Source organism: Podarcis vaucheri (assembly GCF_965113315.1).
Source record: "Podarcis vaucheri genome assembly, chromosome: 6".
NCBI lineage: Eukaryota > Metazoa > Chordata > Lepidosauria > Squamata > Lacertidae > Podarcis > Podarcis vaucheri.
The window spans coordinates 47151017-47178654 of NC_138764.1; the positions used below are offsets into that span (position 1 = coordinate 47151017).

Consider the following 27638-nt stretch of genomic DNA (forward strand, 5'->3'; position numbering starts at 1 on the left):
TTCTGTTGGACTAGATGACCCTCGAGATCCCTTCTGACTTACAATTCTGTGATTGATTCCTGCCTGATGGTTCTCTTAGCCTACCTAGCTTAAACAGCCACACAGACCGTTCTCAGAAGACCGATTAGTATCTCTGCACATCTTCAGGGGTTCCCCAAACATATCACCCCTCCCCTTTCAGTCTGTTTTATTTCTACACACACACACACACACACACACACACACACACTCCTCATTTCGCCCTTGGTGACCTTTTAGAACGGTTTGACACATAATGCTCAATACTGGGTTTTTGCTTGAATTGGTTTGTAGCACAAGTCTTAAAATGGCTAAGAATGTACATTTGACTTAAAACGTCTCTTTTCTTCTTGCACAAATGCTGTATTGGATACAATCCCATCTAATTCATATGTTACACCCTAGGAAGGTGTGTGTGTATTAGCTACTGAGAAATTAAAATTATATTTACAAACCAAAGACACGTGTTCTCATACAATTTTAATCCAGCTGAACATAAATAAATAAATGCAGCTTTCTATCTTCTATTAACATCATTCACAACAGCACAAATGCTTTTCATTTAATGTGTGAAAAAATGCCACATTATCCTAGCTCTTTATGCCCTTCAGTAACAACAAAATGAATTTTTAACAATGCTTGTCATTATAATGGGTGGAATGGGACAAAAGAAAGAGCTTGCATTTTACCAGGATTTGAGGTGGGAGGGAGGTGCAATCCATCTATGATCACCCTCTAAATGGAAGTATCCTGCTCCAGAGTCCTTGAACACAGAGTAGAAAAGGATAGTTGCGTGGTAAATAGCTACACTGAACACCAAAATGGGTAAATCCTGATAGCAGATTTATCACTATTTTCGGTGTGTCGCCATCCCAATTACTCCCCCATATGACTCCTATTTAGAGCTTTTTATAAAGATTCCTGCAGCTTGACTGACACATTGAGCATCCCATGTAACTTAGTGCTTAGAATCCCATTTGATTTTTCTTTTAAAGTTACCAGGTCTTTTCTCTAACATCAATGATTTCACTTCACTAAACAGGGTTAAATTTATGCCAAGGCTCAATTGGGCTTAAAACTTGTTTTGAATCCTATGGCTCAGTTGCAGAAATATAGTTGCTCTAAGCATGAGTGGCGTATCTCTCTTTCACAACCAGGTTAACAGCCTTGAGGGATCAGAGAGAAGAGATGGGGAGAAGATTAACAGCAGAAGGAGGCAGTGCATTGAAAGCTACTGGTCCTCTCACCTCCAAAAATACTAGAATAGGCAACTGCTAATCCCCCTCTCCTTCCATTCTCTTCGTGCAATTCTAGTTAATGACCACAGACCCGCAACTCCAGGTCCTGCAAACACAGAAAACCTCCCAAGACAGAGGCAGAAGGAAAACCCAGAGTTTGTTGATATGCTACTCCGGTTTTGCCAAGTGCTTTTTGGACAAATGAGCCTGCTCAGCCCCACCTATCTCCTTTCTGAAATGCAGCACCGCTCACTACATGGGAGGAAAGTGTCAGCAGCATTTGTATGAGCAAGTTCTATCATTGCCCCTCACTTGAAGCTCAGCTTCTGCCTGGCAGCCTGGCAGCGACTGTAGTTCTGTAGTTCTGCAAGGACCACAGGCATTGGGCAAAGCTTCTAGGGCATGCGCTAAGGCGACATAAAATTTGTGGGCGTGTGAAGCTGCCTACATGAAGCAAGGTCATAATAGTACAACTCTCTCTGCAAATATGGCATACCTTTGTGTGCAAGCTGAGAGGCCAGCATTTTATTTTTATTTTTTTAATGACACAACTGCTGGAGTTAGAAAAGGAAAAACAAGACAGCAGTGGCTGTTAGCAAAAGATGATTTAATGACATTCTGCCTTTGTTGTCAGGTTGGGTGTAGCCCCTCAGTCTATAATACAGGAACCTCCCTGTTGATGAGAAGAAGAAAAAGTATAATCAGTTCTGTTGACCCACAATCAACACCATGTAGTTAAAGCACATTCGGTGCACGTTTAAAGCATATTGTTTCCTCCCGCAAAGATTCCTGGGAATTGTAGTTTCCTTCTCACAGACCCACAATTCCCATAATAAATTACAGTTCCAGGAGAAGCAGATGATCCTTAAGGGTTTGTGAGACAATGCAGGACCAGGGCAACATCGGGCATTTTTGCTGGTCTCAGGCACTCCATCATCCCCATCTGGATTTGGGCCTGAAAGGCCAAGGGAAAGTGGGGGGTGCTTGTAGAGTAAGCTGTAAGCAAGCACAATCTGTGACATTGCACAGCATCATTGCTCAGCATGGTGCATGTCTATTAAGGCAGCAGCCTTAGCTTACAATCCCCAGACTTTCAGAGCTTGAGCCAATATGAGATAGCTAGTTAACTCCCAGTTAACCCTGGCAGGGTTTTTATAACTGGATTTGGTTTTTTGGTTTTGAAAAAAAAGAAATGTATCAAAATACTATATTCTGTTAAGCATGAAAGATGTTGCTGGACTCCCATCAGCAAGGCCCACAGGTTCCATAGTCCTGGATTACTTGCATGCAAGCTTTCAGGTTTCACAAAACCCTGCATCAAGCCAGAGATAGCAAAATTTCAGGAATAAGGGGACGAGGAATGAGACAGGCTTTTATTTCTTGTGTTGCCTTTCCATTGTCCCTGTCTAAAGCTTGCACCAATCTAAACTGAAGTAAAATGCATTATTTTACTAACTTCGTAGCCACAGTTATGCAAGTTTTCAATGAGAGGAAACAAAATGCTTCCTTGCTGAATGCCAAGAATGAGAGATTATATTTAATGCCATCGAAGTGTAGAAAGTAGGAATTGAGCCAAACTGAAAATAGAAGGCAGCTACATATCGCTGTATTTTTAGTCTGAACATGTTACTCCACACCCTGTGTGGCCCATATATGGCAATCTGTGTTAACTTCCTGTTTTGGTTTCTCAATACTGGTGTCACGTTAGTTTCAGTTTCTGAGGTAACACAAAACAGAGCCAGTGTGGGCAGAACGGAGCAGCTGGAAACATTCCCAAAAGATAACAGATTAGTCCCCTCTGTGCACTTGAGAGATCTCTGGTGGAAAAGAGAGAGAATTTGCAGGGTGAAAACCGATGTGCTGAAGTGAATTGGAAGTGGTCTGGACAAAGTTTTGCTGTATTCCGAAAGATCTGCTTTCAAGGCAGAGAAACATCGCTCTTGGTCTGCCTACAGATGCACATGCTTTGTGTGGTGAGATCTCAGTGCATCTACACTCCCAACCTGCTTTGAGTCAGCTATACAACCTGAACTGAGTTCAGGAGGAATCACTTAGCCAAGTAGAAGCAAGCAGAAGCTTTCAGCTAAGTCATCTCAGTCGTCTGAATTTCTGCTAAGGAAGCCAGGCAGTCAAAAGCTGTTGCCTGCAGCTGATGCACATTGTTCTGTGATGGTTTGGTTTATGGTCACCTCAGGATAGCAGTTCTCCAGGAATCTAGTTATCTCTAATCTAGTAGTTCTAATCTTCCAGTTCCTGGAGGGCCAGTACTAGCTAACTGATGTCTGTCCATGGTCAAAGAGTACATTCTGTGCCATGCCTGTCATCAACTCACATTCACATGGGATCCGTTCAAATGTTTTCCTCTTTTTTTTTGCAGATGTGAGATTCAGTGCAGGAAAGCGTACCATGCAAAGTGTCTGTCAGAGCTGCCTCACTGGCTGTGCACAAATCATACATTTAAAGCACATCCTTCCTTCACAAAGAATGCTGGGAACTGTAGTTTACCCCTCACAGAGTACACCTTCAACAAGCCACACTTCCCAGGATTCTTGGGGTGTGTTCTTTAAAAGCATGGTGTGTACACAGCCATTGTCTCCTCAACTGGTTTCTTCATTGTACATGTGGAGCATTTTCCCATTCAAAGAAGGGAGACTTGGGAAAGCTCAGTGGTAGTGGGCAAGTACTGCATGCAAAAGGTCCCTGGATCAATCCCTGACTTCTCCATGTAGAACTGGGAATACCTCCTGCCTGAAACCCTGCTAGTAGTCACTGTCAACACTACTGAGCTTGATGGACCAAGGATGTGACTCAATATGAGGCAACTTCCTATGTTGCTGTGAAATGTTCTTGTATACCAGAGCACAGCTCTGTTCATCAATTCTAGAGTTGTTGGGTGAGCTTTGCTTATTACACAGAATAACAACTGGGACCTTCCACAAAACGTTGTAGTATGAACTACTCTTGTTCTGGCTTCCAGCCAGCAAGCCACGCCCCATTTCAGGATATTTATTTATTACATTAATATGCCACCTTTTCTTCCAAAGAGCTCAAAGTGCTGTCCCTGGTTCTCCCCCACCCCCTGCCATTTCATCCTCATGACAACCCTGTGGGGTAGAAAAGGCTGAGAAATGGTGACTGGCCCAAGGTCACCTAGTGAGCGTCATAGCTGAGTGGGGATTTGAACCCTGGTTTCTCAGGGCCTAGTCCAACACTCTAACCATTATTCCATCAATCTCCTTGCAATATTTACTCGGCATTCCAATGCCAGCACTGAGCATGCTTAGTCCTCATTGGGTCATTTTGAGGCTTACCATAAGATTTTCTATTTTCTATTTCTGCAAACCTTGGAGTTTCCCCAAGCCTACTGACACCTCCGTCTTTTGTGCGGGTGTCGCTGCTTTGGCTGCCGAAAGAGAATAAGTTTGCTGTTAGAACAGGCTGAAGGATTATTGGTTCTCTATTTGTTCCAGGGCTAGGCTTTGGCATTGAGAATAAATCCTGAGCCTTGCTAAATCCCGGTTAAAATACGACACTGGTCAGTGTTTCAAGAACACTACTAGTGTTTTTTCTTCTTCAGAAGGGTAAGTTTCCAGTTCAGCAGAACTTACTGACCTTCCAGATTACAGCAACAACAGCCTTGGTGATGAAGTGGCCAGTGCGATAATCGGAGGAAGATAAAGAGAAGTGTTTGACTGGAACAGCAATACCAGGAAGCGACTGAGACACCACATGACAAAGGATGCTCGCTCTGCAGGGAAGGGAAGTGTTTACTTAAGGGCTAGACTTTTACTAGTCTTCTCCAAGGGTGGTTTGAGTTACCTGACCCACTTGCATTAGCAAATTGTAATGCAGGCACTGTAAATAGCCACCACACCCTTGAGCGGGCAGACAGGTTGTTTGTCAAATGGATCCAGCCCAGCACCTTTCAGTTTCACTCTAAATATACAGCAGCTCCAGTGCTAAGTGACGCTGCAAAGTGAGGAGAAGCAGCTTGTTTTCCAATCAGCTGCTCCAACTGCTGCCAAACAAACCAGAATGGAAAAAAACACTGAAGAGATGGCACCCAGTTAGCCTAAAGTTCAATGCTTGAACCCTATTTTCACCAGAGAAATGTTGGATGATATGCTATTGAGCATTACTGCACAACTGACCCCCAGAAAAAAACACCAGTCTGGAGGGGCCTTTCCCCACAGGACTTCTATGCTTATCCATCCCGACTCCTGTTCCTTTGGACCTTTGAGCATCATACCTTTTGTTTATTGGGAACCAGATATCGTAGGCCTGAGTCAGATCAATGTATTTTGCCTCCCCGCGTCTACATACCGTATTTTTCGCTCTATAAGACACACATTTTCCCCTCCAAAAATTAAGGGGAAATGTGTGTGCATCTTATGGAGCGAATGCAGGCTCCTTGGCTTCAGCGATAGCAATGTGAAGCCTCCGAAGCGCAGTGGGAGCGCTCCTGCCGCGCTCCGGAGGCTTTGGATTGCCTTCACTGAAGGCGAAGGCAATGTGGGAGAGGGAGAGGTGTGCAGCGCCCCTTCAGCTAAGCGGGATGAGAAATGGAAGGGGCTCTGTTTCTCCTGCCGCTTCGCTGAAGGGGCGCTGCGCAGAGAGGGGGAGATTTTTTTTTTCTTGTTCTCCCCCTCTAAAACAAGGTGCATCCTATGGTCGGGTGCGTCCTATAGAGTGAAAAATACGGTAGATTTCATGATTTGTGTAGACTGCCGTGCCCCCTCCCGCAGTCACAAGCTGGCTTGGCACAATTATTCTTGCATAAACACGATTTGCAGGTCTTGACAACTAGAAGCCCTGTTTACTTGTAGTTCATGTGGGTCCCCCCACCCTTCCCTAAATGTACCTCATCAACCAATCATTACCAGGCATGGTATTTGGTTTGATGGCTAAATTCCAAAATATTCTTCTGTTTCTACTTAGTCCATCCCTTTACTTAAGTGATTACTTCTCCACTCCAACACTATTAAAAATATTCCTTTCTTACGCAAAACAAAAGCGCATTGTTGGCTTTTTAAAAAAAACGATAAAACAAAAGGTTATTATTCTCTTCTAATCTATGCAGAACTCTTTGCTAGGAGACAGGTTGTTTGTTCCATTTTTGTTTTACTCCTTTGCAACTACAAAATGCATGCATGTATGTGTGTGTTTGCACTTTCTATCCACCCCTCCACACAATAGGGAGTGAAGTTTCAAGGAACAAAAGCGGAATGTAATTTGACTTCAGTGAATGCTCAAGGCCTTTGGTAGGTAGGCTTCCTTTAAGAACTTAATCTGAGGACAACAAATCAACCTATGAAACACTACTTGTGAATAGCAGCTGTAAGCAGCAAGAAAACAAGAGAGACCCTCTCAAAGCACACACCTTTCCTTGCATCAGGCCCTTGAATCATTGAAGAAGGGATGTAGCAATCTCACAATCCTCAGATTATTTGATCCAATTCTCTGCAAGGGCAAGGAGGTGAAAGGGGAGGGTTTTTGCATCTATTTCCACTCACTCTGTAGGCAGAACCACAATTTTTCTTGTTCCTTTGAGCACTCACAGCCCATTCATGGTGGGAAGATTTTCAAAAGACACTGTTTATTGAATGACACAAGGTGTGGATCATGAGTCATACTGCCTAAGTTACATTTTTAGAAATATACTATCGGCAGCCCATCTTTATTCTCCTCGCTCCCACATGAATGAATAAGATGATTGAAAGTGCCACTGTAACTCTTTACCAGGTAACACTTATGCACACTATATGCAAAAGTTACCATGAATTTGATTGCATCTATAAGTTACAAGAGGTAGGGACTATGAGAAGTGCAAGTGTGCATAAGACAAACTCCAGCCTAATTGTGGTTATTGCCATCACCAAGATTTTGGTCAAGAACGTATGTCAAAGGAGGTACTGCCATTGTGGTATCAAATGACAATGGACAAGGTGAAGGGGAAAGTTTGGGACATGAGGGACTCTTGGGAAGTATATTTTTGAACAGGGGATTTAGAAAAGAATTTTTCAAGGTCAGACTTAAAGCGACCCAAACATCTGGTTCTAAATACCACCTCCAAGTTCTTAAACTGCATACAGCCCCAAGAGTGGCAGGCTTTGAAATTCATCTCTGGCATATGACAGCGCCTTTGACATGGTTTATCCAGATGGACTTAATCTTATGTTCCAATGTGATCACAGTATAAATATCTCCATCTTTCCCGACCTCCCCAGTGGTATGGTAGATTTCACTATAGAGCATGTTTTCTGTTTAGGGATTATATCCAGGTCTCTTAATGCATTGGGTTGGCTTTCCAGCCCCCCTCTTGTTGAACACTATAGGAGTAGTGTCACTTACAAGGGAGTAAGCCTTATTGGAGACCATGGGACTTAATTGTAATAAACATGTCTTGGATTGCATTGCTGCTGCTGTACAGCTTCCAGACAGGTAAACTGTAATTAGACCTTACCTATGAGATCTGATAGTATTGGCAAGAGAGCGATAGCTCAGCTTGTTTGGCCTCAGATGTATTTGCTTTGCAAAAGGTTTAATCCATCATCAGGATTCGCTCCTGGAAGGCTTAAGAACATAGTGTAAAAGTAGACCATAACAAACGTCTCCTGCTGGTTCTGAGATTGCAGTGAATTCTAAAGAAGGGCACGAAGCTTTGCATCCTATGCATTCTAACTTAGAAGTAGTTCTTAATTTCTAGAAGAAATATATGCCAGGGCTCAAGACTCATCATCTGATAGACCTTTGTGTTGTGTGGAGACTTGTAGTGAAGGAAATGTCAAACACATATAGCTGTATCTGTTTCATGGGTTCCAAGGTTAAGGCTGAGCACAGAAAAGAGATGCTGGAACAGAGCCATGGCAGAAATAAAGCTCTACTTAATTAGTTCATCAGAACTACCCAGTGCTGTGCAACATCTGTCTGTTCACTTCAGAACTTGTCTCATTGGCTTAGCTAGTGGGTTGCCTGGGAGGCTAGAACAGTAGGGCTGACTTCATGCTTCACCTTAGAAATGAAATGGAGTCTCATCTTGTTTTCTGAATTCTCATTTGTTATTCCCACTTACTAAGATGAGACATCAACAAACACCTGCATCTTTTTAATTGTTTGGCAGAACTGGCTGAAATTTGCAGGCATGGTAGCCCCTTGCGGGTGGATGAATCCTGTTAGCCACCCACTGAACAGTGGGACACCATGTCCCAAGTAGTGGTGGCTTCAAAGCCATTTCTTTGGGAGCCTTGAGCATCGCGCTGCTGCTGCTTCCAGAGAGATTCAATCACCTCAGACTACTTCAGACCCAAGTTGCTTCAGAAGCAGTCCAAATACCTCCAAAGTGAGGTAATCTGTCTCGCATTCTTGCCTCGTCCAAGGCTTTTGCATATGGTATGCATAAGTGTGCATATGGCTGCAACTTTAATTTCAGTTACTCTTGCCATGACTCTCTATTCTCCTTTCTTTAGCCACTGAGCATACTTTTTAATATTAAGATCTGGAGATTTCTAACAGCTTTTCCCCTCTCCCCACATCTGGAACAAGCTAATCGAAGCTTACTCTTAGGTTATGAGCATACTTTTATGTTCAGAGACGTTATAGGTCCTTCTACAAAAACAAAATTTGTTTAAGGGGGGGAGAGAATGAACAGTTCACTATATGTACAGTAAAGCTGTTTAAAATGCCTGCAGGTTGTTACATAAATAGGTGCTTGGTTCACAGAGGTTGCAAGCAAAGCTACTGGGGCTTGGCATGTAAAATACCAATTTCAAAACATGGCAGGCATGTTTAGGCATTGTTATAGGGCACCATAAATACTCAGAAGATGACAAAAGATTCTCATGTGCTCCAAGGCTTTCTTGCTGTGCCACATGATACACCCACAATCAGAGGCAGAATGACTCTCAATACCAGTGGCTGAATTCACAGGTGGGGAGAGTACAGCTGTTGTTCTCAGATCCTGCCTCTGGCCTCCCAAAAGGCCACTGTGTGACTAAAGTGCAGGTCTGCTGCCTTGATCCTGCAGTCTCTTTTTATGTTCTTAAATAATATGTGCGGTATGTATTTATTTGTGACATATTAGAATGCTGCTATTATTGGTTGGTTGGTTTTGGTTGGTTGGTTTTTGTTATGCTATTGTATGCTGCTTTGTGAAGGCTTGCCTGAAAAAGCAGGGAATAATTATGTAAGATGAATAATGTCAATAAATACCCATGGTCTGTTGAGTAAATACTTGGGAGTTGTTTTGTACAGTGTACACTGATGATCCTCTGATCTATTCAGGGTGGATGGTGGTAGATGATCTGATTTACTGGGTGAAAGCCATTTGTTTAGAGCACTAAAACTTCCACCCTAGACTCACTTACCTGAAAGGAAGTGCTTTGAACATAATGGGACTTATTTGTGAATATTAATTATTATTAATAATATTAGACATGCATAGGATTTTGCTCTCATTTATAAATATGCGAGCCTTTTTCAAGCCTTGATAATGAACCTCAGAGTCTTTCACCTTCTACAAAGCCCACTAAAAACCACAGCATAGGGGCCCTGAAGCTTCCACCAACTGCACCCCAGGGCTCCAAATATTCAAGATTTCTTCTCATATCACATCAGTGGTTGTACTTCCTATTAAGTCATTCTCTAACAATTATTACATGTTTGATGTTAAGGAAGTGGCTTTCCAATAAGAATGTGCTTTCAAATTAAGAATGTGTGTGTGTGTGTGTGTGTGTGTGTGTGATCAAGTAGTAAATTCTAAAGGAATAAAGGTGCCCTTGCAGCTAGGCTGTAGCCAAGGCACTGGGTGGGAGTCCTGTGACAGCACTCCACAACCGACAACATTAACACAGAACAATGTATCCTTTCCGCACTTCAGTTTTCCTGTTTGATAAATGGAGCTGACTCTTGTGATGAAAACGGGACATAATGAGGCTTCAGGTGCCTTTTGATTCCCACATTAAGAGGTGATGTTCCAGTTCAAAGTGTGCGGCATTTGTAGTGGTTTCCAATTTCCTGAAAACATGTTATTCGTAATAACATGTGGTTAGTGGAAAGCGAGGAAGTATTAAATCTTGGACTCATATCAATTTGGCTGAAAATACCAGCTAAAGACATCCTCTTTGAGTATTTAGTCCAATTTCCCACATCCAGGTAGCCCCAGCAGAGCAATAAAACTGAAGATCTAGGGAAACGTGCCTGACAACAACAGGCCGTTCTCCAGCCTGCAAGCAGCTGGCCAACTGAAGACACCCTGGACTTTGCTTTTCTTTTAAAAAATGAGTGAAAGACAGGAACATTCCCCTATGTATCAATCCCATGTGCAATTTCATGCCTCCTATTTACCAGAAATGGTTGCTATTTTTTCCCCTTTTTATATCCCTAATCTCAGACTGGGGTGGTGGTGGATGCATTGGGGCTCTAGTGCATATGGATATAAAATTCAGCCTGGGCAAAGAACTATGGAGCAATATATTGAGCAAGTCATAACATTTGCTTATCTTGAATAAGAAAATAAAACACATTCTTTGCTCTTAATTTTTAAAAAATCCTTATGGAAATTAATCAGAATTTTAGTGTGAAGTTCTAATAAACTCAGTTTTAGATGCAGTTTTGACTATTAGTCTTTTTCTTTCATCTGAGAGGGTAAATTTCAGCAAGCAATTTTCCTTACCATAATGCACGTTTGTATGTCATATTCAGTATTCTCTCTATTATTATTTATTAATTATTATTAATTATTATTATTATTATTTGCACACTTTCCAAAATATATGCATTTTTGTAAATGTCGGCTGGAGAGCCACACTGCAAAATTAAGTGCGGCTATCAAAGATTAGCTGTGTTTTGAGTGAGTACATTGTTTTGGAAAGTGCGAATTTGATAAATTCAACTTTAAATGTGTACTGAATTGCATTTCTCCTCCACCCCTAGAAGATGACCAGAAAAGAAGTGTGCAAGTCAGTGGCTGGCAAACTGAAGGGGCAGGTGCTAGGTGCTAGGTGTGTCAGACAAGGTGCTAACAACTCTGGTAGTCAGCAGCCAAACTGAGGGGACAGACGACATTCATGTGTGTTTCTGGGAACTGCGTGTCCTTTCAGTAGTCCTGGCTGGCACACTTTGTACTACAAAGCCAATGTCTGCCCTGAAGCACAGTGAAGAGGAGAAGCAGACAGCTATGAGTGGTTGAAAACAAGCCACTTTTACATTCCTACACTGTGTTTTTCCTCCCAGAAGTCCTTAAGGTGAGAGAACATTCCAAAGCGTGTTCATGATGCTTGAGCAAAGCACAGCAACAAAATACAGTGGTACCTCGGGTTACATACGCTTCAGGTTACAGACTCTGCTAACCCAGGAATATTACCTCGGGTTAAGAACTTTGCTTCAGGGTGATAACAGAAATCGTGCTCCGGTGGCGCAGCGGCAGCAGGAGGCCCCATAAGCTAAAGTGGTACTTCAGGTTAAGAACAGTTTCAGGTTAACAACGGACCTCCAGAATGAATTAAGTATGTAACCAGAGGTACCACTGTAGTTGTTAACAGTTGTGGCATAGTGTAATTAAGGAATTCCAAACCCCCTTCTCTTTAACTTGTTGGTTTTCTTTTTCATCTGAGGGGGTAGGTTTACATATCTGTATCCCTATGAGTTGGAAACACCAATTGAAAAAAGGACTGTGTCATTCAAAGGTCGGGGGAACACTCCCCACCTGAAAACAATGTGAAGTCAGGACCTTGGAAACCCACAAAGCCTCTTTTCATGTGTGAATTTGCTGGGGGGGGGGGGAATACCAATGAAAAAATATAAGGGGTCCTTATCTTCCTGCCAAGATCCCTAAAGTTCATTGGTGACTAACATGACTAGGGACTTGCATGCTAAAATCACCCCTAGATAAAATTTTCCCTCCTGCCCCAAATCGTAATGAAAATGTATAAGCTTCTACTAAGCCACAGGTTGCTTATACTGGTCAGAATGTGAATTAAATGAATGTGATAATTTTCTGATTTCTGGTATTTCCCCCCCCCCCACCAACAATCTTGGATTAATGCTGTAAGTTGTATTTTAAAAACTAAACTGTCACCATTTTTAAAAGAGAGTGTTAAGAAACAATATTTATTATTTTTCCATGTACAGCAGATCCCAAACTGCCTTTTCATCCTATGTCAACACTTTTCTTGCTTTCCCATAAACATATACAGATGAAGGCACAGGAAAATGTTGATGGAGAAGGAAAATATCATTACAGAAGCACATTAAGTCATAGCAAAGTAATGTGGCTACCAGCTGGTTTCTGTTAATGCCTGTGGTTTATCTCACTCATATAGGGGGTAGGTGCAAATCAATGTCTGCACCTCATTAATAATGCCACTTGAAATCTAATTGCTTACATTAAGTGGAAGTGAGCTTATGATGCAATGAGAGCCAAACTAGTTTTAATAGCAGACTTGGGGATGGGGAGGAGGGAATTCATATCAGAATCACAGCACTAGGGGATGAAGGAGTTTAACCCAGTAGTGGATGGAGTAGTGTGGTGACAGCGCTCAGCTGACCTCCTCACAGCTGAGTCGTTGCTGTTTACTGGGAGGGGGGCAAGGCGTCAGGGAAGTCAATGTGGTGCTTCCTCCCAAGAATCATGGGATAACCATAGCTTGCTAAGGCTGCTGAGAGCTGTTCGGAGATCCCAGTTCCACTCACAGAGCTATAGTTCCCAGTGTGGTTTAGCCATCAATCCCCGTCTCCAGGGAACCTTGGAAATTGTAACTGTGAGAAGAATAGGCGGCTCCTAATAACTCTCAGCATCCTAAACAAACGACTATTCCCCGGATTTATTTGGGGGGAAAGCCATGACTCTTTAAATCTATAATGTGGACATAGGCCTTGTATTATGTGCTGAAAATAGCAACTTTTTCCTCCTTTAAAGGACAGATCAGGACAGGACTATGTTTGAGAAGTATTCCCTTATCTGGCTGATATCCGATGAGGCCAGCATAAATCTATGTGAATTTCCACCCAGATGGAATCTTATTTGGCCTAATCCTGTATATTTGGTTTCTATCGCAAACCAAATATTTGCTATGCTGGGAGCAACCAGCACACTAATATCCTTTGGAGCTGTTTTGCAATCCTAAAGATTTCCATATGTACTTTCCAAACTGATTGGCTAAGCAGTATTCACTTTATTGTTCTCCAGGAACAAAAAACACACTGTCGATAAAATTTCTAACAAAGACCATTAGTGGCGGAGAAGATAGCAAGAGATAAGACAATAGAAGGAAGCCATTAAACCATTCCCTTCAGCCTCAGAGATGGGGGGGGGGACTCCATTGTGCAAGCCAAACCTCACTGTTGCTATTACAAAGGGATACGGTTCAAGGATGGCCACAAAATATCATAAATAATACAGGCTTCAGTTCAGGCAGTTTAAAAGAAGCAGAAAACACTGAAATTTGCTTCTACTTTCCACTTTGCTTTGCATTATGTCTTGCAGGAGAAATAGCCACCTGGGGAAATGTTCTAGATTCAGATCCACAGACTTGGGGCACATGTGGGCGTTGTGGATGTGTTCAAGAGGGAAAGGACTATTCCATTTTTGTTATAGCCACATGGGAACTGCTTTTCTGTTTTGCACTCCTACATGGTTTTCTTTCTCCTTGGCACCAATGGTTTGAGTAGAAAGAACCTTCCAATCTGCCCTGTCTGTATTTAGTGGGGCATGGGCAATTACCCTGCACAGGGCACCAAGCCAAGGGGTGCAACACAACAATAACACCAATATTTATAGAGGTACCTATTGAGAAAGTGCATAAAAAGGAACTGTACCAAAAGGAAATATTGTGAAAATAAGATTGGGGGGGGGCAATTTTGTCCTCACTCAGGGCACTATATTACCAAAGTCAGCCCCTACATATGGCTATGTCATACACAGATAAGCTCCAGTCATATGGGATTGAATCTCAGCAAAAGTGGCTCCTGTACACCATTGTCATGGCCAGTCACATAACAAAATCTATTTGCATATAAATGATCCTTAAATGTCCATTCCTCTAATGTTGATGCTAACCTTGCCCTCTATATTGTTGTGAGTTTGCGGGTTTGTGTGTGGTTTGAGTCCTTTGTAATTCCTGCATTCAGCAAGGATTCAATTGCTGGAATAGCCAGGACAGCTTCTTGGTAATGGCCTCCTAAGTATGGGTCCTTAGGGTAACGAAGGAAGTGGCTGTGTGCCAGAGGACAAATGGATGAGGTCCCCTCCTCCAACTGGTCCCCACCCCACTCAGCTCTAATCTGTGGCTCCTAGAAGCTGTCCACACAGCAGCCACACCCCAGGAACAGCTTCGATTGGCTAGCTAAACCAGGTGAGGATAGCTGATGGATCTCAAGCCCTCAGTAAGTTTGGGACTTCCCCTGCATACAGACACAGCTTCCAGTGGATTGACTGGATGAGACCAATAGTGGGTCTAATGGTCAAGAAGGTGGTTTCTGCATGTGCTTTAGAGGGAAGTGATGGGCAGATGGGGCTCATCAACCTGGGAAGGTAGCCTATCTAGGAGAAGGAAAACTCTGATCCTAAACATCTGCTGCCTTGTGAGATATCTTTGGGAGAAGAAAAGGCGAAGGAGTAAACCCTACACAAATATGGACTCCCTAAGATGGCTCGATGATGCCTTGTATGCCTCCTTCCAGCAAATCCTGCAGCCAAGCTAATGCCAAATGTATTGTTCTCCTTTCCTTTAGACCACATCAGTGAGACCATGAGGAGGCTTGTGCCCCAGGCAGGTCACTTCCGTACTGCTAACACAGTGGTTTGACTTCACCCCTAGAAGTGCACTCCATTGTCTCTCGAGACAGAAAGATGCCAACAAAAATAATATCTGACTTTCTGACATTCAGTGTACCTTAGGAACATGGGAAGGGAGTTGTATTATACTGACAGGCAGGAGGTATCCTGCTCGCTTTGACAGCATATATACTGAAATGGGAATGATACAGAGGAGGTATCCAGGGTTTCAGGCAGAGTTCTCTCCCAGCCCTCCCTAGAAATGCCAGAGAGTGAAACCGGGACCTTCTGCATACAAAGCAGATGGGCCTACATGCTGAGTGACAGCCTTTTCCACACTTAGAGCACATCTGTAGCAATTTCCTGTCTGTCACAGAAGTACAGTGGTACCTCGGGTTACAGACACTTCAGGTTACAGACTCCACTAATGCAGAAATAGTACCTCAGGTTAAGAACTTTGCTTCAGGATGAGAACAGAAATCGCACGGCAGTGGTGCGGTTAAGAACAGTTTCAGGTTAAGAACGGACCTCCAGAATGAATTAAGTTCTTAACCCGAGGTAAAGGTCAAGGTACCCCCGCCCATACAGGCCAGTCTTGCCAGACTCTAGGGTTGTGCGCTCATCTCACTCTAGAAGCTGGGAGCCAGCGCTGTCCGCAGACACTTCCGGGTCACGTGGCCAGCGTGACAAAGCTGCATCTGGCGAGCCAGCGCAGCACACGGAACGCCGTTTACCTTCCCGCTAGTAAGCGGTCCCTATTTATCTACTTGCACCCGAAGGTGCTTTCGAACTAACCCGAGGTACCACTGTATTATTCCAGTTTTAATTACCCCTGCCTGCCTCCCAAGACACATATCTGGAACTGATAAACCCACCTTTATTCCCTGAGCACCGAAAGATTGGGTTTTAGGCCCCTCAGTCTGTAAAGATGTGTACAGCAATCTGACTTCAAAACAAAGAGAACTTCGTGAAGTTGGAGGCAGCGGAAGCCTTTGAAGGATCACGTCGTGCGTGTGTGTTTGAACACTAACACAAATTTCAGATTACTCTGGAAACAAATTCCATTGCAAGTGACCAGGAGCCGCAGCAACCCATGATGAATGAAACAAGCACTTCAGAGGTTAACCGAGCTTTCTAAAGAGGAAGCAGGTTTTGTCTCCCAGCCCCACCACTGGAAAATATTAAAACAATAAAAATAAGAAGCAGAGGAGTATGTTTTTGTAAAAGAAGCAAATTTCCTGCCTGCTGCGGCTCTGATAAATTTCAGTCAGGGATGACAAGAGAAGGGGGCTGGGGGAGACAAACGGACTTCCTGGAAAACCAGACAGGCTAGAATTAATTGAGGACATCTTCATCAGCAGAACAGCTGGTTCTGGGGCCTAATCATCAGCAAAAACAGAGCCATAAATTGAACAGGAAACAGAAAAGTCTGAATCAAACTTTCAGGATCCAAATGTGCAAAAGAAAAAGTAAAACACAGCCGAAGAACCAAGCCTTCCGGCAGGAAGGCAACCACCAAAAGGAAGTGCCAGTGGCCTGAGCAATGAAACAGCCTCTCAGGGCTCCCAGTCCTCATGCCAACTGCTGGCACACGTTCAGCAGTGAGTGGATGCCTGGCCCACTAAACAGAGGCTGCTGCTGGATGATCTTGACAGTTCAGCGTGAGTCACAAAAGATGCCTTCAATCTCCACAGCACCAAGTATAAGGCTCTAGGGGCTTTTTCTAGTAGAGGAACAAGAGCAGCACTTCCCAGCCAAAATATTTCACACAGCAGTCGGAGAGACAGTAGAAAGTGAATTGTTTCAAAAAGGAATGGCAAGATAAAATGTTAAGAGTATATTGAACTGGCTAGATTAACAGAGGCAATTAGAGATCACACTAGACAAGAGTTTCAAAAAGCGTGGGGAAAATGCAGAGAATACTTCACAAAACAGCGCCCTAAGATACATACCTGGACTTGTTTCGATTAATGACTGCAGGAGACTTTGTGTATATTTAAGTTATAATTAGAAAGATCTAATTATTCATAAAGGACACAGTTTATAAGAAGTAAATAAGGAGGCCAGATACAGGATAAAGGAAGTATTTTATTTCGTTGTTTGTATTGTTGTATGTTATGTTCACTGTATGTTATGTTCATGTTTAATGTGTATTGGAGGGTGGGAGAGTTGTGTTATGTTGTAAATAAAATTCCAATAAAAATGTAAAATTAAAAAAAGAAAGTGAATTGTTTCAACTTTTGTTTATTTTATTTCTTCAATTAAGTGTCTCTCCCGCCTTTCCTCCCAAAGGAGCCCAGGCAAGGCGTCAGAGTAGTAAAACAATACAACTGAAGATAAAATAAAAACTTATTTAAAACATTTAAGAACAATTAAGAACATCTAAAAACGATCACATCTGCCCCACAGCTAATAATTTCAGGTTGCCGGGAATATCATTCAGTCAAAAAAAATGACTGGGTAAATGAAAATGTTTTTCATGGGGTATGGGACCTTAGCTAGAATCATGCACACTTCCATGGAAGTAGATCCCATTGAACTCAATGGGCCTTGCTTCTGGAAAAACAGGTTAGTGGCCCCTTATCTCATCTGGATGCCCCCCCTCCCCTTATCCTTTAGGGAAATGCTACGGTTGTTGGTTTTAAAGAACCATTTGATTTGACTGTTTCTTTAGAATATATTGTAGTAGAACTTATTCAAAAAAAGAAATCAGCTAAAAGAGTGTAGTCTTGCCTTGTCACAAGGATTCAGGAGCCTCTTAGCATATCAGGAGCAAAGCTATTATATTAGCGTGGCTGGCATACCAAGGGAGAATTCACATGCACCATGTATCCTGTTTCAACCAGGCTGCCATCCCACAGGGGACTGAGCTGGAAGTCACACAACAACAATTAGCTAGTACAGGCTCCAGAAACCAAGGGCAGGTCCTTCAGGACCTAGGATAACTCCCAAGGAAGACAGGTGCTGCTTTGACTCTGGCCTGAGCTTTGAAGTGCCTGAAGAAGAAGAAGAAAGGGGGGGAGCAGTCCTGCTCAGAGCCTGAGCCCTGTCCCTCATCTGAGTGCTAGCAAGAAAGCTTTGGCTTGGAGCTATGCGTTTCCAATGTCACTGGCTGACCTTCAGGTACTCTGCTTCTCTGCTGGAGAGTTGACATGCCTTTGGGTAGTCATGGCGGTGCCAGGGATGGGTAGGGGGCAAGTGCCACCCCAGGCAAGCAACACTTAAAATTTTATGATATGTGTTTTCTCTTGACAAAACATGTATATATATTTTTGTTCCTGTACTTAGGTCTTCTAAAAAGTGAGCTTGCATTTAAACAAATGACTTGAATACTGTCTTTTGTCACACAAGAGAAGGTATGCATCACTGCCTATTAAAACCAGGCAGACACCTTTTTTGTACTATGTTTAGTACAAAAACCTTTCTGTTTAGGCAAGCCTACCCAGATATGAAATATATATATTTGTAATGTATTTGTTGATCGTATCTATATTTTGATAATTTTATTATGACTTCTTTTCTCAGTAAGGTTTTCTTGGTCTTTTCTGATGACTATTTTTATATTATTTTATGTAAACTGCTTGGAGCTTGTAGTATGCTTTTTAATCAAGCAGCATATAAATTGGGATAAATAAATAAATCACGGCCTGAGGTCTCTATTCAGATTTTCTGCCTTAGGCATCAAAAACCTATTAGGACAGGCCCCGATGGTCTGAAGGTGCTGCCAGTTATTACAACTCAGTGCTAGGGGTGGGGAACCCTACCTTTAAGTTGTCCAGTTGTACACTGTGAATAGTAATACGTTCCTGAACTGAGCTATTCCGCCAAGATAAACTCAGGAAACAATTGATGACGGATCAGAAGTGAAAGCGGGGCAGAGAGTGGAGTACCTTTGGCATTAGTCACTGAAAGCTGTTTGTGCAAGAGCTAATTTATTTCCAAGGATTATATTTCCAAGGAAATTCTGTCTCCAGTGCCTGCAGAACTGAATCACTTTGTTGTGTTGGGCCCAACAGGTGTTTAGTCTTCGCTCCTCGTCTCTGGTTTTGGTGGCATGCGGTTAAACCACATCCTTTTGAGCCATCAGACATTTCACTCCTCTTCAGAGTGATGTGACAGAAGTTGATCCTGCGCACAGATTAGTCATTCCTAAATAGAAGAGAAGCTTACAAGAAAGCCCCGATTTTTACGAGGTCTCTGCAAACAAACAAAGCAAAAGTTTTGCTCCGATATTTCATGGTGTTCTGGTCACCCACGTGAGTACTTTCTCATGAGATGTGAGATTGCAGAGGATCATGAGAAACAATAACCTCCTTTTGTAGTTGTGGTTTTGACCAAACCAAGACTCATTTCCTTTTTTTAGAATAATAATAATAATCACAGAACATTATCTCTGCATCCTAAAACAATACTTCTGAAAAAGGAAAAAGAAAGTTTACTCAGAGTCCATTTGGTGTTTCAAAATTCCAGACACACTATGAACAAAACCACAGAGATGTAGTACAGCACACACACACCCTCCATCCCAAGCACTCCTTTTTTCCCTGCTGCAGCTTTGATGGACCACCACTTCAAACCTTAGCATTACTGACTGGCTTAGCAATTTGTTCCTCGTATCATATGGAAAGTTTCTGAAGCTTCAGATGTGTAGTGGCATTTGCTTCTTGTCTTAAAAGAGGAAGGGGGGGGAAGGAACACAGGGGTTGAACATGAGGATCCAATTGTCTGATAAACAGAAACATCTGTTGGAATCATGAACAGTTGATTAGTGGAGTTCATTTCCAGGGTACAGCTTTCAGTGAAACTCTCTCGTTTCTGAACGTTGCATGTGTCAGCGATCCCCAAATGGTGGGTCAAGACTCACAGCCGGCTCATGGGAGCCTTGTGGTCAAATCGCCAGGTTGTTGGCGGTGTAGGGCCAGTGGAAAGGGCTTCAGCAAGGTAACTGTAGCTGTGTGTTGTGCACTGTGGGAGATCCCCTTCTGCTCTCTTGGAGCGGGACTTCCACTTCTCAACAACGAGTTGGTGAGACTTCGGGCCTGTGATAGCCTCAGTCCAGATTATGGGCCCCTGTGGGACTTTCATCTGGAATTTTCTAGACTTGAAGGCCTTACTGACAGCTACTGTAGAAAGCCTGGCAAGTAGGAAGATCATCATACTCAGCATTCGTATGGCTCATTTCAAGCGTTCAAAGTTCTACGCAAATTTATCTGGGTCGTCCTTATGACTCAGTTCCTTTTTGACTCCTGATTGGCCAGCAGCCATGTATAGCCCAGTGTAGGATAGATCAAATTCCAGTCAGGGAAGGGCCACAGCTTTGTAGCAGTTCAACACGAGCTTTGTAGGCAAAAGGTCCCTGATTCAATCTCTGGCATCTCTACATAGGGCTGGAAAATACTTCTGTTTGAAACCCTGGAGAGCTACTGCTAATCAGTGCAGGCAGTAGTGAACTAGATGCAGGAAAAGATGATCCAACTCAATATAAGGCAGCTTCCTATGTTCCAGTACTGCACATTTTAAAAATATATACTTTTGGTGACGTAGGCAAGCAAGTCGGGATGGCTCTGCTGCTTAAACTACCTTTCTCACCCCCAGACTCCCCTACTCCCTCACCTGTTCCTCAAGCTCCAAATGGATCCTGACTCCAGCTCTTAGCACCATGGGCTACCATTGCTTCTAGCTTTCCACTCCAATTCTGCCTGTGGGAAGACAGGCCTGATACATAAACAGCCTGCCTATTACCCCATACCCCACAAGTATCCCGGAAAACCATGGGACATCCCATTATTTCCTGTGAGAGCATGGCAGCCATTTTTGGCACCCTTATCTTGTGCAATTTTGCGCCGGGATCTTGCCCAAGAAAAAACACTTTGGGGGGGTGCAATCTCACACACTGCCCCAAAAATGTGTGTTTTGGGGTGCCATGAGAGCACTGCCCTAAAAAGCATGTCTTTTGGGCTCTGTGGTCTTGTGTGGGTCACATGATTTGTGTGGGAGCTCAGACAGGAAGACATGCACCCCAGTTTTGGGGCCCAACATGCAGGAGGGTATGCTACCCAGTAACGGAGATTAACTTCATTATCACAACTGCAAGAAACCAAGCAAAACTTACTAATCAAGGTTACTTTTTTCTGATTTGGAAACAACCCTTGGAGAAGCAGGCCACAACTCTACCTTGGTATTGTGGATCAGAGTTCATTACCATGCAATCATCCATATTTTTCAGTGTTTTGTATTGTAGTAGTTGCTTTTAATAATTAGCATTTCTATTCCACCTGGTACAAAGCCAAAACAAATGCTAACACAAACCTAAAAAGCATAAAAAAGCAATAAAATTATTTAAAGCAACGAGCAGCAGCAGACACCGCAAATACAGTGGCAGCCAGTACTGTGCTTCCAAGTGTCATTTGGAAGAATGATTTTCAAACATCCTTTAACATCAGTACAGCAGGAAGACGACAAACAGGCTTCCCAGGGGAAAGAATTCCAAATTCTGAGGAGGCTGTTTCCTGTGTGGTCAGGAAAACATGGAGCAACAATCAGTGTGACTGGGCAGGCTTAGATTGGACGAGAGAGCCCTTCAGTGATTCTGGGACCAGGCTATTGTATAGTTAATTTATTGTTCTCTAAATTCAAAAGTGGTTCTAGTTTAGAAAATGCACAACAGGTTAGTCCCCTTGTGTGCATACTAATCCTGCAGTGAAGAAATGAACTTACACGTCTTAGTATTTTAGATTACAATGATTACAGTGATAACAAACAAACAAAAATCTTTGAGGCTGCAGATTTAAGAATCTGAAGCAGCAAAGAGACAAACTGTTCTTAATATCAGTTAGTTATTTGACCAATTTCCTTTTGACTTCCAGAAATAAAGAATGGAAAGGAAAGAAATTATAAATGCTGAATATTTTATACATCGAAGTGACCCAACTCATCTATTATCCCAAAGAGACCAGATTTTTAACACAGTTCTGTAAATAATAATCAGATATTGTTCGGATTGTGGTCTGAGCAGAGCATATAATGGCTTATTATATTGTTTGTGTCATTTATTGTTTTCTCCAGAATGTTGTCTGCATCTCTTTTTATTTGTGAAATGTTGAATTGCAACAAGCAGCACTGATCTGTTGTTTAAAAACTTAATTTGTGAGATTGCAAAAGATAGTCCCTCACCCGCCAAAAGTGTAGTGATGGTTGGCAGCAATCCAGAGGCCTGTGTATTATAGCATAATACTAGAGAAGACGTTTCAGAAACATGGGGTCCCAATGATTGTGGAGATATGCTGGCATGTGTGATGGTGGGGTCAGGCGGTGCTCCCAGAATGGAGACCTCTAGTGCCACCTTGTCGTTGCTCTTTCACTGGAAGCAGTGTGCAAAATTCCAGTGGATATATTGCTTTGTGTGTTTGTCTAGCCTGCCAAGTAGTCCTCACTACTATTCAGGGTATTATTGTGATGCGTGAGAGAGGCAATGCACCTGATCATGTCCCTTGAGCAGTTGGTATCAGCAGTTGCCGATTCTGGTCAGCATTTTTAATTTGCTAAAACTAAATTGTCACCTACAATTCTCACCAGGTTTAATTAAAAAAAAAAAGACAAAAAGGTAAGTTGAAACTGAATCTTTAGTAACTGATTTGGAACAGATGCTACATGTTGACTCCAAACAGTCCCTCCCCCCTCCAAGGTGTGAAAGGAGAATAAAAAACTAGAATCTTGACTGCCTTACATTTTTAACTAACTTCACTCCTAGGAAAGCTTGCACCTTTGAGGTGTTACATTCCACTATGATGGTACCATGAAAAGGAAGAACATGCAAAGAAACGTTTTGTGGGCCTCTGCCAGTAATACTGACATTTTCTGCTTCGTACCAAGATTTCCTAAGCATCTCTTGGCACTACAATAACATCTTCAACACAAGATTCATTCATTTCCTCCTCATACAACCAGCAGGAAGCAACAGGCAGCTCTTGGGAGAAATCCAATCTGTGGGTGACTGATTTCTGTCTTGCCAGATTTGTCTGCTGCTGTTTCGTACCTGGAAGTGACAGAGAATCTGCCATTTCACAAACAGCCTCATTCCCGCCCCCCAGCTTCCTCTCACTCGCTTGGAATGGTTTTTGAGCCAACTTTTGGGATTCTAGCTTTAGAGAAAACTAAGGCTTTGGAGTGTGTGTGTGTGTCCTGTGTATGTAGATTGGGATGATAAAATAATGTAGTGGAAAAATGAAGGGAGGCAACCGTTCACAACTGCTTGTCCTTGGGAAGTACATTTTTCTAAGTATTCATTAGTTCAAACTATGCCTTTCGTTAGGACAACCACCTCATTTAATTGGCTGGATTGTAAGAATGAACTTCAGTGTGGATCCTCAAACTACCATTATGACCTTATAGGAGGAAGGAAGCTGTTCAAGAAGACAAGGACTGCTGTGTTGAGTCAGACCGGTTCTTGCTCAATGTTAGCTTTCTATCAACAATGAGGATGAGATGGAGGAATTCTAGGAAGCAACAGTCAAAGATAGCCTATCTCTGCAAATGAAGACTGCATTTTTGGCAGTCATGTATTATAACCATATATGTTAGGTGGGCAGAATACATCCTAGGGCAGTTCCACAGATGAAACCATGCATGTGTCTAATAAGCATTTCCTTTTGCTGGGTTTTAGTTGACCTTGTGCAACCTCAAGAGTTTTGTTCTGGATGACAGTAGTGGGGAGAAGTCATGCTCTACATTCTGGTAAAATGCATGGAACTTTGCCTTGCTATTTCTTTTAAGCCTTTCCAAGAGCCCATTTGTTTAAAACAGGTCAGGGCAGTATAAATGAAATTTTCAAAAGCAAACAGATCTGAAGGCATGACACACTGGTAATGGTGGTCAAAGGTGAATACACAAAACCATTTCTCAAACGGAAAGCACTACCATATATGTAACACAAATGTGCATCTTATCTTCATGCTACGCAACCAATAGACCATGTAGATATCTTGGAATCTGACTGTGTTATCTTAAGTGCACACCCTTTGAGGCGGTGACCCAGAACGTGTCCCTCACCTATTGACTTAATGCAAATGAGTATCATGATGGAAGTCATGTTGAGTTTCACCCAATGCCTTCCTCCTTTCTTCTTCTAACATTAGGGTATTCCTTGTGATGTGGATATTAACCTGTGGCATGGTTCTATTGGCTGATATGTTCCATGACTGTGGAACTGCTCCACACAGGGCCAGAGGCAGGGGGCGGGGTGGTATGTGACTGCTCCACTTGGGACATATTAACTGGGCCATTGCCACAAGCTGTCTACCCAGAGGACAGTGCTCACTCATACCAAACATGGTCCTTGAGGTGGGTTAGGATGAAAAAAGACAGTAGGTCAGGGTTGTGCTTTTGCTTCTGGTAAGCAACAAGGAAATGAGATCAATCCAAAAAGATGAGTGAATGTAGACATGACAGTTATGATGCCATCACATTAGAGTTTTACTCATGAATATATAGTCACATTAAAATGAATTTGCAGTAATTATATTGGGAAGCTTATTGCACTCAGAGCATCCTTCTAGAAACCCTGACATCCCAGCATCTTCCATTTCACTTCCCCACAACTGCTGCCCTAAACACTTCCTGTGTTGTCAAAAATAGGTGGCTTCTATTTTTGGTTGTCATTGACACTTGACAGGGCCTTTTCAGTGGTGGTTCCCCATTTGTGGCATGCCCTCCCTGGTGAGTTGTGTCTGTCTCTGTCATTATTGACTTTAGGAGGAAGTTGAGCAGGACATTTTGCTTCGGGCAGCAAAATGTCTAGGGCTGCCCCTGCAATTCAGTATAAGGCAGCTTCCAACCTCTGTAACCGAGATAAAATTTACCACGTAGCTATCTTCACGTAGTTCTTCACGTAGAGAACTGGGCAAAAACAAACAAGATGAATTTTAACAGGGAGAAATGTAAAGTATTGCACTTGGGCAAAAAAAATGAGAGGCACAAATATGGGTGACACCTGGCTTGAGAACAGTACTTGTGAAAAGGATCTAGGAGTCTTGGTTGACCACAAACTTGACATGAGCCAACAGTGTGACGCGGCAGCTAAAAAAAACAATGCAATTCTGGGCTGCATCAATAGGAGTTTAGCATCTAGATCAAGGGAAGTAATAGTGCCACTGTATTCTGCTCTGGTCAGACTTCACCTGGAGTACTGTGTCCAGTTCTGGGCACCACAGTTCAAGAAGGACACTGACAAACTGGAACGTGTCCAGAGGAGGGCAACCAAAATGGTCAAAGGCCTGGAAACGATGCCTTATGAGGAACGGCTAAGGGAGCTGGGCATGTTTAGCCTGCAGAAGAGGAGGTTAAGGGGTGATATGATAGCCATGTTCAAATATATAAAAGGATGTCACATGGAGGAGGGAGAAAGGTTGTTTTCTGCTGCTCCAGAGAAGCGGACACGGAGCAATGGATCCAAACTACAAGAAAGAAGATTCCACCTAAACATTAGGAAGAACTTCCTGACAGTAAGAGCTGTTCGACAGTGGAATTTGCTGCCAAGGAGTGTGGTGGAGTCTCCTACTTTGGAGGTCTTTAAGCAGAGGCTTGACAACCATATGTCAGGAGTGCTCTGATGGTGTTTCCTGCTTGGCAGGGGGTTGGACTCGATGGCCCTTGTGGTCTCTTCCAACTCTATGATTCTACGATTCTATCAAAAAGGGGAAGTTGAACAACTAATGGGGGGGGGGAGATGCCAATAACCAAGTTCCACCCAGTAAACAAGACTTTGTTGGAGATTGCTCTCTGTCATGGCCCTTAGCTACTGGGGCTGGGAAAGATGTTCCAGGCTACTGAGTATTTGATGCCTTATACACACTTACCTGGGAGTAAGCCTCACTGAACAGCAAGGGACTTATTTCTGAGCAGACATACATTGGGATTCAGGTGCCTTTGACTCACTCTTGTGACTCAGCAACAGTCTTGTGTTATTACTGTGGAACCAATATTGGGAGAAATACCGTATTTTTTGCTCTATAAGACTCACTTTTTCCCTCCTAAAAAGTAAGGGGAAATGTGTGTGCGTCTTATGGAGCGAATGCAGGCTGCGCAGCTATCCCAGAAGCCAGAACAGCAAGAGGGATTGCTGCTTTCACTGCGCAGCGATCCCTCTTGCTGCTCTGGCTTCTGAGATTCAGAATATTTTTTTTCTTGTTTTCCTCCTCCAAAAACTAGGTGCGCCTTGTGGTCTGGTGCGTCTTATAGAGCGAAAAATGCGGTATTTAAAAATTATTATGTTGAATTTTACCATGCACGGCAGAGGCAGGAAATGCAAACTAAATAAGGAAGTGACAAGCCAGGGCTGCATCTGATAAACCACTCAGGTAGGTTGTCCTCTTTCTCGAACTTGAGCAAACTCCACAAATCCTTAAGAGTACAATGAGCAGGGGAAGGAATTCTTCCAGTGAAAACCAGGCTGCTATCAGAGCTCGGAAACCATTGTGAGAATCCCTGCCTCGTGTCTTCTCTCGAAGTTAGCACTGCAGACACATCCGTACTACGTGCAGTGGCTCAGCTAGGCTGGGCTGTTGCAATCCTGTTGCAATCGCCACTGGGGAGAAGGAAAAGCTGTTAAGCCCGGCACGCTTACTCACACACCCTCGTCTTTGGAGGGAGCCTCTTCTCTTCTAAACTTCAATCTGTGGCACCTCTGAATGCAACACCCGATTTATTGACACAGCACCAAAGTCTTGAGAAGGGCTTTTGTTTAGCTAACACATTGACAGAATGCTGCTGCTGCTGCTGCTATTAGTCAAGATGCTGAACAAACAATGAAAGGGCAGAGCAGGTGGTAAGAAGGAGGGATGAAGATGATCACAAGCCCGGTGATGCCACAGCAGTTTGGTGGGGAATGGGTGGTGGCCCAGGAAGCTGGGACCTCGGGGCTTGTACTGCAGACAGTTATTTCTGTGGGGGAATGGAAGAGACTGTCGCCTAGACTGCTGTAGTGGCACTGGCAGGATGCAAGTTACTCAAACATTATGGGGGATGCAGAGGAGAGAACTGCTGCTGTGGGAGAAGGAACCTGGCTCCTCTGGATTCCCTCTCCTCTTCCCAATAACAGGCACTATTAGCCTGCTTCATCAATTTCACATGCAAGGGATGGTTTGCATGGTTTCCTACTCCCCTTTTCTTTTAAAAATGAATACCTGGGTGAATATTTATTTATTTAAAAATGTATCAGATGCAGGAGTGCCAACTTGAATAAAATATGGGGGGGCAGGTAAGATGGGGAGCAGGTAAGCCCCCCCATAATCGATCACATGACACAATACATGCACACCAGTTGAATGGCAATGCCATTTTTATGGGGGGGGGCTGCTAAAGACCCCTTGCCCCCTTGGAGTTGGCTCCTATGAATTACTCTGGACGTTGCAGGGAGAATGGGTTATTGTCAGTCCTCACCAAGTGGAGGTAGTGATGGCTACCAACTTGGATGGCTTTAAAAGACAAGTTCATGGAGGATAAGACTGTGAGGAGGTACTAGCCACTATGGCTATGCCGTATCTCCACTACTGTAGGCAGTAAGCCTCCAAATACCATTTTCTGATCATGTCTGTTGCACTGAGGTTCTGCTTGCA

The 27638-nt window shown here is 43.1% G+C and overlaps 1 long non-coding RNA gene across 1 annotated transcript; it reads right to left on the reverse strand.

The window, feature by feature from the left end:
* Window positions 1–1711: 1711 nt before the first annotated feature.
* Window positions 1712–27079, reverse strand: LOC309535585. Its single transcript, XR_014221304.1, has 3 exons — window positions 26652–27079; window positions 6637–6716; window positions 1712–1929 (listed from the first exon to the last, which is right to left on the reverse strand). It is a non-coding gene; the product is annotated as an uncharacterized lncRNA (long non-coding RNA).
* Window positions 27080–27638: the final 559 nt, after the last annotated feature.